Source organism: Phyllobates terribilis, unplaced genomic scaffold (genome assembly GCF_046119375.1).
Source record: "Phyllobates terribilis strain yellow unplaced genomic scaffold, ASM4611937v1 Scaffold_7__3_contigs__length_470593459, whole genome shotgun sequence".
Lineage (NCBI taxonomy): Eukaryota > Metazoa > Chordata > Amphibia > Anura > Dendrobatidae > Phyllobates > Phyllobates terribilis.
Window position 1 is genome coordinate 138023611 of NW_027362767.1, and position 14946 is coordinate 138038556.

Consider the following 14946-nt stretch of genomic DNA (forward strand, 5'->3'; position numbering starts at 1 on the left):
ACCCATGCTCCTCCAAACAGTATATTGCACCCCCCATGGTCCTCCATACAATATAATGCCCCGCATAGTCCTTCATACAGTATAATGCACCTCGATGTCTACCATACAATATAATGCTTCTAACTTGGTCCACCATACAGTATAATGCCCCCCTTGGTCCACCATACAATATAATGATCACCCCATGATCTTCCTACAGTATAACGCACCCCCATGGTCCTCCATACAATATAATGCACTCCCCATGGTCCTCCATACAATATAATGCACTCCCCATGGTCCTCCATTCAGTATAATGCCCCTCCCCCTTGGTCCACCATACAATATAATTCACCTTCCGTGGTCCTCCATACAATATAATGCACACCCCACCTCTCCTGGTTCCCCCCTATGCTCCGATCTGCTGAGCCTGTGGTGTGAAGCTCCACACATCTCAGAGCAGCGGCCGCCCTGTAATTACGTCATCGCGTCCGCTGCTCTGACTCGTCAGACGCCAAAGCAGAATGATGGGAGATAGGAGATGACAGAGGTGAGGGGCCACTTTCATCTCCATAGCAGGTAGAATGATGCATTATGATGAGCTATTGGATACAGAGGCCCAGATATTATTCCTGCATCGGGCCTTTCGCTGTCTGTGTCCACTCCTGGCATCAATGCTCATCAAAAATCCTAATAACTACATTCATAGATGTAACAATTCTTACATTTAGTCCAGAGCTACATTGGGACTTGTAGTGCTACCAACTCATCTCTACCTACTGGTGATTGCTGAAGCCAATAACATTGCATGGAACATATTTATTGTAAGGTTGTTGTAGCTTAAAGGGGTTGGTCCCAGCTTAGCTGGGGGTCCGACTGCTGGGTCCTCCACCCATTCAGAGAACATTGTTCTGAAGTTAGGGGGATAATTTGTCAGATGTGTATACATGAGGAATAACACTATTTCTGGCCATTAGATGACTTGTATCCTATATTGTTCACCAGTCTTCTCCTCTCTCATCTTCAGTTGTCTCTGATCTAGAGGGCAGAGACTCACTGTTATCATGTCTCATATGCACAGTACACAGATACAGAGGGATTCCTGATCTTTCTTCTCTGCTTAAGACATGTTTAGAAGTAGCAGCAGCACAGAGGACATTATACAGCAGTACTCAGCAGTCTAGCTGTGCATCCAGCTCTGTACTCAGCAGTCTAGCTGTGCATCCAGCTCTGTACTCAGCAGTCTAGCTGTGCATCCAGCTCTGTACTCAGCAGTCTAGCTGTGCATCCAGCTCTTGGATAAGTTATGCTCCTGTCTGGCTGCAGCGCTATGTTTCTGTGTCTCTCTTCCTGGTTTCTCCTTCTGCCCTTCACTCCTCCTCCTCTACAGAGTATAATAGGCCATGTAATCAGACATCGCACTGAGCTGACGGCTGTCCTGCTTTCACCAAGATAAATGTAACCTGTGTCTTCAGAGTGGACAGTGAGTTCAGGAGGCGGGGGAGTAGAAGTGGCTCATAAGTGGAGACGGAAACAGATTCCTCTGATAAAATAGATGACAAACCTTCTTATATTTGTTTGTACTATTGAGTTTCTGACCATTTATCACAAGTTGATGTATCTTCCTTGTACGATAGTGATGACACCACTGACGATCCAGAATCGGAGATACATGTGGAATTAGCAGAACTGATCTCGAAGAACATCGTGACTATGTAAGCGCAGAGAATTACTGATCTAATAGAAGTAAACCTTCTAGATGACACCATGATATAGATGTTTCCTTCTCTCCAATGTGTGATTCTCTGTATTCAGGACAGATAATAGAAAACCTATCTGCACGTGATATATATATATATATATATATATATATATATATATATATATATATATATATATATATATATATATATATATATATATATACACAGATAGCTGCCATTACTGGGGGCCACTCGTGTGCATTTCTTATTATAAAGATGCCAAAGTGTTTTTTATGGGTTACAAACAGAGGAATTGTTGTTTCACTTATTGAATACAAGTGAGAAAAAAAGAAAAATTAGCCAAGATCTTAAAGGGAACCGGTCACCTGAAAAAAACGAAAATTTCCTCTTGTCGCCGCTTTCGAAGAGTCGTTATTAAAAATATTTATGTATAAAAAATAAAACGTTTCAATCATCCTCCTTTTCATATTTAAAAAAAAATTAAGAAAACCCATTTGATATCATCGAATCAGTAAAAGTCCGATCTATCAAGATATAAAATTATTTTAACCAGACGTAAAACTCCAAAAAGAAAAGAGTCGAGACACGAGAATATCGTTTTTTTCAGTTGCTGTACGACCCATAAGAAATACAGTAAGAATAAACTGAAACGTCGTATCTGCGCCACCAAAATGGTATCAATGAAAAAGAAAGCTCCGGTCTACAGTTACAGGGCTCAGAAAACGGGGTCAGAAAACCCATCCATTACTTACAAAGATTTACATTATTATTAACCACTAAATCCTAAAATAAACCCTTACAAGTTTACTGTCACCGTATTCTAACCGCCCTAAAGAGTAATACCGCCCTACAGAATAATACCGCACTAAAGAGTAATACCGCCCTACAGAATAATGCCACTCTAAAGAATAATACCTCTCTAAAGAATAATACCGCCCTAAAAAGTAATACCGCCATAAAGAGTAATACCGCTCTAAAGAATAATACCGCCCTAAAGAGTAATACCGCCCTAAAGAGTAATACCGCCATAAAGAATAATACCGCCCTAAAGAATAATACCGCCCTAAAGAATAATGCCACTCTAAAGAGTAATACCGCTCTAAAGAATAATACCGCTCTAAAGAATAATACCGCTCTAAAGAGTAATACCGCGCTAAAGAATAATACCGCTCTAAAGAGTAATACCGCCGTACAGAATAATGCCACTCTAAAGAATAATACCGCCCTAAAAAGTAATACTGCCCTAAAGAGTAATTCCGCCCTAAAGAGTAATACCGCTCTAAAGAATAATACCGCCCTAAAGAGTAATACTGCCCTAAAGAATAATACCACCCTAAAGAATAATGCCTCTCTAAAGATTAATACCGCTCTAAAGAGTAATACTTCCCTAAAGAGTAATACCACTCTAAAGAATAATACCGCCCTAAAGAGTAATACTGCCCTAAAGAGTAATACCGCCCTAAAAAGTAATACCGCCTTACAGAATAATGCCACTCTAAAGAATAATACCACCCTAAAGAATAATACCACCCTAAAGAGTAATGCCGCCCTAAAGAATAATACTGCCCTAAAGAAAAATACCGCCCTAAAGAGTAATACCGCTCTAAAGAATAATACTGCCCTAAAGAATAATACCGCCCTAAAGAGTAATACTGCCCTAAAGAGTAATACCACCTTAAAGAGTAATACTGCCCTAGAGAATAATACCGCCCTAAAGAGTAATACCGACCTAAAGAATAATATCACCCTAAAGAATAATGTCACCCTTCAGAATAATACCGCCCTAGAGAGTAATACCAGCCTACAGAATAATGCAGCCTTACAGGATAATACCGCCCTAAAGAGTAATACCACCCTAAAGAGTAATATCGCCCTACAGAATAATACCACCCTAAAGAGTAATAACACCCTAAAGAATAATACCACCCTACAGAGTAATACCGCCCTAAAAAATAATACTGCCCTAAAGAGTAATAACGCCCTAAAGAATGATACCGGCTTACAGAATAATACCGTCCTAAAGAATAATACAGCCCTAAAGTGTAATATCACCCTACAGAGGAATACCGCCCTACAAAATAATACCGCCCTACAGAGTAATACCACCCTACAGAATAATACCACCCTACAGAGTAATACCGCCCTACAGAATAATACCGCCCTACAAAGTAATACCGCCCTACAGAATAATACTGCCCTAAAGAGTCATACCGCTCTAAAGAATATTACCGGCTTACAGAATAATACTGCCCTAAATAATAATACCGCCCTAAAGAGTAATATCGCCCTACAGAGTGATACCGCCCTACAGAATAATACCAACCTACAGAGTAATTCTGCCCTACAGAATAATACCGCCCTAAAGAGTAATACCACCCTAAAGAATAATACCGCCCTACAGAATAATACCACCCTACAGAGTAATACCACCCTAAAGAGTAATACCACCCTACAGAATAATACAGTCCTACAGAATAATACCGCCCTAAAGAGTAATACCACCCTAAAGAGTAATATCGCCCTAAAGAATAATACCACCCTAAAGAATAAAAATGCCCTAAAAAATAATACCGCCTTAAAGAGTAAAACCACCCTAAAAAATAATACCGGCTTACAGAATAATACCGCCCTAAAGAATAATACCGCCCTAAAGAGTAATATCGCCCTACACAGTAATACCGCCCTACAGAATAATACCATCCTACAGAGTAATACCACCCTACAGAATAATACCGCCCTACAGAATAATAACGCCCTAAAGAGTAATACCGCCCTACAGAATAATACCGCCCTAAAGAGTAATACTGCCCTAAAGAGTAATACCGCCCTACAGAGTAATATCGCCCTAAAGAGTAATACCGCCCTAAAGAATAATGCCACTCTAAAGAGTAATACCGCCCTAAAGAGTAATACCGCCCTACAGAATAATACCGCCCTAAAGAGTAATACCGCCCTAAAGAGTAATACCGCCCTACAGAATAATACCGCCCTAAAGAGTAATACCGCCCTAAAGAGTAATGCCGCCCTACAAAATAATACCGCCCTAAAGAATAATGCCACTCTAAAGAATAATACCGCCCTAAAGAGTAATACCGCCCTAAAGAGTAATACCACCCTAAAGAATAATACCGCCCTAAAGAGTAATACCGCTCTAAAGAATAATACCGCCCTAAAGAGTAACACCGCCCTAAAGAATACTGCCACTCTAAAAAATAATACCGCCCTAAAGAGTAATACCGCCCTAAAGAGTAATACCTCCATAAAGAATAATATCGCCCTAAAGAGTAATACTGCCCTAAAGAGTAATACCGCCCTTAAGAGTAATACCGCTCTAAAGAATAATACCGCCCTAAAGAGTAATACTGCCCTAAAGAATAATACCGCCCTAAAGAATAATGCCACTCTAAAGAGTAATACCGCTCTAAAGAGCAATACTTCCCTAAAGAGTAATACCACCCTAAAGAATAATACTGTCCTAAAGAGTAATACTGCCCTAAAGAGTAATACCACCCTAAAGAATAATACCGCCCTAAAGAGTAATACCACCCTAAAGAATAATACCGCCCTAAAGAGTAATACCGCCCTAAAGAGTAATACCGCCCTAAACAGTAATACTGCCCTAAAGAATAATACCGCCCTAAAGAATAATACCGCCCTAAAGAGTAATACCGCCCTAAAGAGTAATACCGCCCTACAGAATAATACCGCCCTAAAGAGTAATACCGCCCTACAAAATAATACCGCCCTAAAGAGCAATACCGCCCTAAAGAATAATGCCACTCTAAAGAATAATACCGCCCTAAAGAGTAATACCGCCCTAAAGAGTAATACAGCCATAAAGAATAATACCGCCCTAAAGAGTAATACTGCCCTAAAGAGTAATACTTCCCTAAAGAGTAATACCACCCTAAAGAATAATACCGCCCTAAAGAGTAAGACCGCTCTAAAGAATAATACCGCCCTAAAGAGTAACACCGCCCTAAAGAATAATACCGCCCTAAAGAGTAATACCGCCCTAAAGAATAATGCCACTCTAAAGAATAATACCGCCCTAAAGAGTAATACCGCCATAAAGAATAATATCGCCCTAAAGAGTAATACTGCCCTAAAGAGTAATACCGCCCTTAAGAGTAATACCGCTCTAAAGAATAATACCGCCCTAAAGAGTAATACTGCCCTAAAGAATAATACCGCCCTAAAGAATAATACCGCCCTAAAGAGTAATACCGACCTAAAGAATAATATCGCCCTAAAGAATAATACCGCCCTAAAGAGTAATACCACCCTAAACAGTAATACTGCCCTAAAGAATAATACCGACCTAAAGAATAATACCGCCCTAAAGAGTAATACCACCCTAAAGAGTAATACCGCCCTACAGAATAATACCGCCCTAAAGGGTAATACCACCCTAAAGAGTAATAACGACCTAAAGGATAATACCGCCCTAAAGAATAATATCGTCAGGCCATTTTACCAAATAATGAATGCTGGAATAAGTTACTTTTTTTTCACCATTTTGCCACTTTTGGAATTTTTTCCCGTTTTCAGTACATTATATGGTAAAGTGATTGGTGTAATTCAAGACTACAACTCGATCCGCAAAAAATCAAGTTCTCAAATGACTATGGAGACCAAAAAATATAAGGACACGGCTCCTGGAAGACGGGGAGTAAAAGTGAAGGAAAAATGAAGGCTCAAAAATGGAAAATTCCCCGCTCATTATATCATTAAATAAGTCTGGGATAGACGTATATGAAAAGCACATAATTCGGGCAGATGGACCATGAGGTCTTTTTATGCCGCCAGCATTCTACGTTTCTTCTGTCCCTATACAGTGAGCGCCCTCTAGTGTTGACTCCACATAAACCAAATTGCATCATTTGTGTGATCTAGATGGAAAATGTTGGCAAAGTATTGTGGATGGAGGCGAAGGGGCGGAATTTGTTCCTAATGATCTTCATATTGCTGCTATTTCTACATTTACATATGATGATGATGATGATATATGTTCCATGTACCACAGATGGGAACTATTAGCAGAAAAAATAGAAAAGGAAAAGAAAGAACTGAAGATCATGGAGGAATCTCTGTAAGTGCTTTTATCTCAGGTAGAGATGATATAAAACCCGTCTGCACACACTATATTCCTGTCTACACTGATAGTTGTCATTAGAGAGTGGCGCCCCCTGCAGTCACAGTACACCCTGAGTGGTGCGATCGCCCCGATATGTCACCTTTGTCGGATCATTGTGGCTCTGAGGTCGCTGTGATACATTCGCTGTTGTGAAATCTTTGTTACTACTTTTCTTTTCTTCACTTTTACTAAAGATGGATCCACAAAATCAGGAGCACTCCACCGACTTTCATTCCTGATAGGTTTCCAAAGCCTCTCTGGCGTCCGACCCTTGGATCCATCGAGTACGTATGTTATTTCTGGGAATATAATACTATCTGACCCGCCTGATGTACAGTGGGTACGAAAAGTATTCAGACCCTTTTACATTTTTCACTCTTTGTTTCATTGCAGCCATTTAGTAAATTCTAAAAAGTTCATTTTTTCCTCATTAAAGTACACGCTGCACCCCATCTTGACTGCAAAAAACAGAAATGTAGAAATTTTTGCAAATTTATTAAAAAAGAAAAACTGAAATATCACATGGTCACAAGGATTCAGACCCTTTGCTCAGTATTGAGTAGAAGCACCTTTTGAGCTAGTACAGCCATGAGTCTTCATGGGAATGATGCCACAAGTTTTTCACTCCTGGATTTGGGGAGCCTCTGCCATTCTTCCTTACAGATCCTCTCCAGCTCCGTCAGGTTGGATGGTGAACGTTGGTGGACAGATATTTTCTCCCATCTCCCTACTGCATCTCTGGAGCTCAGCCACAGTGATCTTGGGGTTCTTCTTTACCTCTCTCACCAAGGCTCTTCTCCCACGATTGCTCAGTTTGGCTGGACAGCCAGGTCTAGGAAGACTTCTGGTGTTCCCAAACTTCTTCCATTTAAGGATTATGGAGGCCACTGTGCTCTTAGGAACCTCGAGTAATGCAGAAATTCTTTTGTAACCTTGGCCAGATCTGTGCCTTGCCACAATTCTGTCTCTGAGCTCCTTGGGCAGTTCCTTTGAGCTCATGATTCTCATTTGGTCTGCCATGCACTGTGAGCTGTGAGGTCTTATATAGACAGGTGTGTGTGACGTGCCCCCTGGGCCGTGGGGTACTTGGTGCCGGGCCGGTCGTTGTTAGGGGAGATGTCACAGTGGCGGTGACCCGGTCCGTGACCCAGGGCGGTCAATCAAAAGGGGTTATTTACAGGGGATTGATAAAGTTTTTATATATAGTTCGTGACGCCACCTGTGGTATGCGGCTAAGGGAGCCGCCGCTGCGGAGCAGGTCCTCTGGAGCTGATGTTACTGCAGCAGGGATGGTGTGGCTCTCCACAGGTAGAGCTTAGCTCCAGGGCAGTGTAGATGTTATAGGTTGTGCTGGGTGTTGTAGTGCAGGAGGTGATGGCGCAGATAATAACCACAGAGACAGTGGGGTGCAGTCTTCCAAGTTTACTCACAGTTATTAAGTTCCTCAGGTTACAGGTTCCGGACTGCAACGTGCTGCGTTCACCAAGCAGGGGTTCAGCAATCCCCCAGGTAGTTCAAGAGTGCCTGACAGGACCCCTTTCTATGTGCCTTCCTCAGTCGTCTTCCTGCGCTGGCTCTCGCCCTCCTGCCCTGCGCCTCGCAATCAGTGTCCCAATCCGGTAACCTCAGGTCTTGTCGGGTGACCTGCAGTCCCCTGGACCCTCTGTTGCCACCTTTTCTCGGCAATATTTTTGCGGTTTCGGCTACTGCACCTTGCAAGTACAGCAGCCTCCGGTTCCTAGCTGAGCCTTGTAGTTCTCCACTAGTTTAGGGGCCGGTCCCCTCTGCGGCTCGATCCCTCCACTGCCTGGCAGATTCGGGCATATGGGTGGCCTCCAGCACTTCCCGTACCCCTGGGATCCCTTTTGGTCCTGGAGCCTTTCTCCTGCTCCCTCTCCTCTCTCAGTCCTGGGCCTCTCACTAGGCCCGCCTCCGGAGCAGAACTCCTGCAGAGCCTCTGCTCCACACACTTTCCTCCTCTGACTGAACACTCTCTCTCAAGATGGTTCTCTCTTTTATACACCTCCTTCACAAGTGCTCCCCTGAACTACGTCATCCACCCACACCCACTACATGATTCCCCCTCACTTCGTGACTGTGGACTGTGCTCTCCCTTAGGAGCAATCTCGCCCTGCCCTACTGAAGTGGATGTGTTGGATGCAGGTGGGTCCTGGGCAGCACTCTATCCTTACCTGAGAGTGGGATACCACACCTCTGGGTGAGATGCAGTACCTCTGTGGCGACTGAACCCGCAGGGGCGCCACATGTGCCTTTCCAAATCAAGTCCTATCAGTTTACTTAAACACAGCTGGACTCCAATGAAGGAGTAGAACCATCTCAAGGAGGATCACAAGGAAATGGACAGCATGTGACTTAGATATGAGTGTCTGAGAAAAGGGTCTGAATACTTATGACCATGTGATATTTCAGTTTTTCTTTTTTAATAAATTTGCAAAAATTTCTACATTTCTGTTTCAGTCAAGATGGAGTGCAGCGTGTACTTTAATGAGAAAAAAATGAACTTTTTAGAATTTACCAAATGGCTGTAATGAAACAAATGTGAAAAATGTAAAGGGGTGTGAATACTTTCCGTACCCACTGTATTATACAAGGTTGTGTTTTCTGTGACCCGCTGGTGGAGGACAGTATTTGTAGCCATTTATTGCTCTCGCCTAGCTCATAGGATGATCTCTGTTTCATGTCCTATAGGGAGGAGACCCCAGAACAAATGATGGAGGATGAGAAGATCGCAGTTCTGTAAGTGCAGATATTCACTGTTAATAGAAGCTATAGATGTGCTCCTATAAGAGAAATGGAACGTAGCTGCAACATCACTTATTCTCATCCCTCCCATAACTCATATCAATCACATTTATGAGGTTTTCCAATATATAAAAAAAATTGTCCAAAAATGGGAAATGGCACAAGGACAGCGATTGGCTGCAGCGGTCACATGAGTCGCTAACTTCATTGCTGCAGCACAGGATTTATCATGTGACAATGGATCTTTTATTATTTTACACCATTTTCTCCGTTTTGGTCCAATTATACAAATCCCGATAATGTCGTTGTCTCACAGTCTCCTGTTGGCTTATGGGGCGGTCAGGTTTGGGCGGTCAGTGATCGGGGTCTGTACTCGGACCGCGCTCCACAGACATATGAACCCGGCATTAATGTATTCTATTAAATTGTAGACCCTGCAGCCCCCGATCTGCACAGCCGCTACCAGGTAACAGTCAGGGTCCACTAATCAGGGGGGTCTCCATCTGGATCCAGACATCTGCTTCCCTCGTATTGGGGGCAGATCCTAACGAGCGGTCATTTTACTCCTGGAGAGCCCTTTATCTGTGATGGAGGAAATGGACAAATTTTGCTAAGAAAGTATTTGGGTTGGAGTGAGAAGCTGGGGAATTTCCTCTGTCTGTCGCGTCCTGAGAACGAACCTTTACAGATCCTAATCCCCCATTACTGCACATTTACATGAGATGATATAGGTTTCATGTACTGTAGGGAGAAGACCACCAACATCAACAGGATGAAGAAGAAGAAGACCACCATCATCAGCAGGTAAGAGCAGAGATTACTGAGCGAACCTTCTACATGGGATAATGATAGAGATGATTCCTGACCATCGTATATACCTGACTGTACAGACAGCGGCCATTTATTATCACCACTCACACATCTTATATACCTGACTGTACAGACAGCGGCCATTTATTGTCACCACTCACACATCTTATATACCTGACTGTACAGACAGCGGCCATTTATTGTCACCACTCACACATCTTATATACCTGGCTGTACAGACAGCGGCCATTTATTATCACCGCTCACACATCTTATATACCTGACTGCACAGACAGCGGCCATTTATTATCACCACTCACACATCTTATATACCTGACTGTACAGACAGCGGCCATTTATTGTCACCACTCACACATCATATATACCTGACTGTACAGACAGCGGCCATTTATTGTCACCACTCACACATCTTATATACCTGACTGCACAGACAGCGGCCATTTATTATCACCACTCACACATCTTATATACCTGACTGCACAGACAGCGGCCATTTATTGTCACCACTCACACATCTTATATACCTGACTGCACAGACAGCGGCCATTTATTGTCACCACTCACACATCTTATATACCTGACTGCACAGACAGCGGCCATTTATTGTCACCACTCACACATCTTATATACCTGACTGCACAGACAGCGGCCATTTATTGTCACCACTCACACATCTTATATACCTGACTGCACAGACAGCGGCCATTTATTATCACCACTCACACATCTTATATACCTGACTGCACAGACAGCGGCCATTTATTGTCACCACTCACCCATCTTATATACCTGACTGCACAGACAGCGTCCATTTATTGTCACCACTCACACATCTTATATACCTGACTGCACAGACAGCGGCCATTTATTGTCACCACTCACACATCTTATATACCTGACTGTACAGACAGCGGCCATTTATTGTCACCACTCACACATCTTATATACCTGACTGTACAGACAGCAGCCATTTATTATCACCACTCACACATCTTATATACCTGACTGTACAGACAGCAGCCATTTATTATCACCACTCACACATCTTATATACCTGACTGCACAGACAGCGGCCATTTATTGTCACCACTCACACATCTTATATACCTGACTGTACAGACAGCCGCCATTTATTATCACCACTCACACATCTTATATACCTGACTGTACAGACAGCGGCCATTTATTGTCACCACTCACACATCTTATATACCTGACTGTACAGACAGCGGCCATTTATTATCACCACTCACACATCTTATATACCTGACTGTACAGACAGCGGCCATTTATTATCACCACTCACACATCTTATATACCTGACTGTACAGACAGCCGCCATTTATTATCACCACTCACACATCTTATATACCTGACTGTACAGACAGCGGCCATTTATTGTCACCACTCACACATCTTATATACCTGACTGTACAGACAGCGGCCATTTATTATCACCACTCACACATCTTATATACCTGACTGTACAGACAGCGGCCATTTATTATCACCACTCACACATCTTATATACCTGACTGTACAGACAGCCGCCATTTATTATCACCACTCACACATCTTATATACCTGACTGTACAGACAGCGGCCATTTATTGTCACCACTCACACATCTTATATACCTGACTGCACAGACAGCGGCCATTTATTATCACCACTCACCCATCTTATATACCTGACTGCACAGACAGCGGCCATTTATTGTCACCGCTCACACATCTTATATACCTGACTGTACAGACAGCGGCCATTTATTGTCACCACTCACACATCTTATATACCTGACTGCACAGACAGCGGCCATTTATTATCACCACTCACCCATCTTATATACCTGACTGCACAGACAGCGGCCATTTATTGTCACCGCTCACACATCTTATATACCTGACTGTACAGACAGCGGCCATTTATTGTCACCACTCACACATCTTATATACCTGACTGTACAGACAGCGGCCATTTATTGTCACCGCTCACACATCTTATATACCTGACTGCACAGACAGCGGCCATTTATTGTCACCACTCACACATCTTATATACCTGACTGCACAGACAGCGGCCATTTATTATCACCGCTCACATATCTTATATACCTGACTGTACAGACAGCAGCCATTTATTGTCACCACTCACACATCTTATATACCTGACTGTACAGGCAGCCGCCATTTATTATCACCACTCACACATCTTATATACCTGACTGTACAGACAGCGGCCATTTATTGTCACCGCTCACACATCTTATATACCTGACTGTACAGACAGCGGCCATTTATTATCACCGCTCACACATCTTATATACCTGACTGCACAGACAGCGGCCATTTATTGTCACCACTCACACATCTTATATACCTGACTGTACAGACAGCGGCCATTTATTATCAACACTCACACATCTTATATACCTGACTGCACAGACAGCGGCCATTTATTGTCACCACTCACACATCTTATATACCTGACTGCACAGACAGCGGCCATTTATTTTTTGCACCCAATATCATGGGATCTCTGGAAACGAAGGATGTTTTCTTAACAATCATGTTACCTTGTTTCTATTTTTTAGGCTTCGATGCTTCTTCTCTTGTTTCTTTTGTTTCAATTTCTAAAACAGTGAGTATACAAGATCCTTTCTGTACATGTCACCCCCAGGTCTCACCGTCATCCTGTAATATTTCCACCCTCAGGTCTATATAGTGTGAACAAGTTGTCAAGCACTTTTCCAAGTGATGTTAAAATCACTTGGAAAAGCGCTTGATCACCCGCATGCAGAAATGCATGTGAAGAACACTTGAGAAACGCTTCTACCTGGCGAGAAAAACGCATGTAAAAACCGCATGCTTTTTTCCTGCCGGGGAGAAGCATAAAAAATATGCAGCATTTCTGCATCGTGGGCACATAGCCTAATGAGCCACATGACACTGGGGAGGGAAAATGCCTAATTGAGCACAATTTGGTCATTTACACTTAGGGGTGTACTCACTTTTGTGATATACTGTAGGTCCTTAGGATAGCTCATCAATATCTTGTGACTGAAAAGCGTTTTAACAATATTGTTTGTTATATCTCCACTCTATATAGTAAAATGCCACTTACCACCTTGGCAGCAACAACAACCACCTTTTACCACCTCGGCAGCAACAACAACCACCTTTTACCACCTTGGCAGCAACAACAACCACCTTTTACCACCTCGGCAGCAATGACAACCACCTTTTACCACCTCGGCAACAACAAAAATCACCTTTTACCACCTCGGCAGCACCAACAACCACCTTTTACAACCTCGGCAGCAAAGACAACCACCCTTTACCAACCTCGGCAGCAATGACAACCACCTTTTACCACCTCAGCAGCAGCAACAACCACCTTTTACCACCTCGGCAGCAACGACAACCACCTTTTACCACCTCAGCAGCAGCAACAACCACCTTTTACCACCTCGGCAGCAACGACAACCACTTTTTACCACCTCGGCAGCAATGACAACCACCTTTTACCACCTCGGCAGCAATGACAACCACCTTTTACCACCTCGGCAACAACAACCACGTTTTAACACCTCGGCAGCAACAACAACCACATTTTACCACCTCAGCAACAACAACCACTTTTTACCACCTGGGCAGCAACAACAACCACCTTGACAGCAGCAACAACCACCTTTTACCACCTCGGCAGCAACAAAAACAACCACCTTCTACCACCTTGGCAGCAACAACAATCGTCTTTTACCACCTTGGCAGCAACAACAACCGCCTTTTACCACCTTGGCAGCAGCAACAACCACCTTTCACCACCTCGGCATCAACAACAACCACCTTTTACCATCTTGGCAGCAACGACAACACCCTTTTACCACCTCGGCAGCAGCAACAACCACCTTTTTCTACCTCGGCAGCAACAACAACCACCTTTTACCACCTTGGCAGCAGCAGCAACCACATTTTACCACCTCAGCAGCAACAACAACATTCTTGGCAGCAACAACAACCACCTTTTACCACCTCAGCAGCAACAACAACAACAACAACCTTTTACAAACTCAGCAGCAACAACAATCTTCTACCACCTCGACAGCAAACCAAGGCCGTCCAACAAATTTTATTTTTTCTTTATGTATGACAACTCAATAAATTGTATTGGACTCTACCTTTCGTTCCTCTTTAATTTCACTTCATTTCCTGGCCCCTTTTGTTCACATGCTGCTCTCCAGACTGGGAAACTCCCTGTGCCCTTTTTTCTAATCTCACAACCAGAACTGGCACTGTCTGGCTCAATTGTGCAGCACTGCCTTCTTCCCGCCCCATACACAGCATTGGCTGTTAGTAATCTGCTCCATCACTGACCGCATTCATTCCAGCATTGGCGCTGACTGAGCAGTGATCCTGTGCCTTCATCTGTGGCAGTGCAGCGCCGATCACTACATCTCACACCACATCCACAATGGTGATAGTCATCACATGTCCCCAGGGGTATAATGTT

General features: G+C 43.2%; 1 long non-coding RNA gene across 1 annotated transcript in view; it reads right to left on the bottom strand.

Annotated features, from left to right (window-relative positions):
• LOC141153972 (uncharacterized) overlaps positions 1-14724 on the bottom strand; it is a 111556-nt gene extending 96832 nt beyond the window's left edge. The window contains exon 1 of the long non-coding RNA XR_012247374.1: positions 14615-14724. This is a non-coding gene — a long non-coding RNA (uncharacterized lncRNA). The remainder of the gene's footprint in view (positions 1-14614) is intronic.
• Positions 14725-14946: the final 222 nt, after the last annotated feature.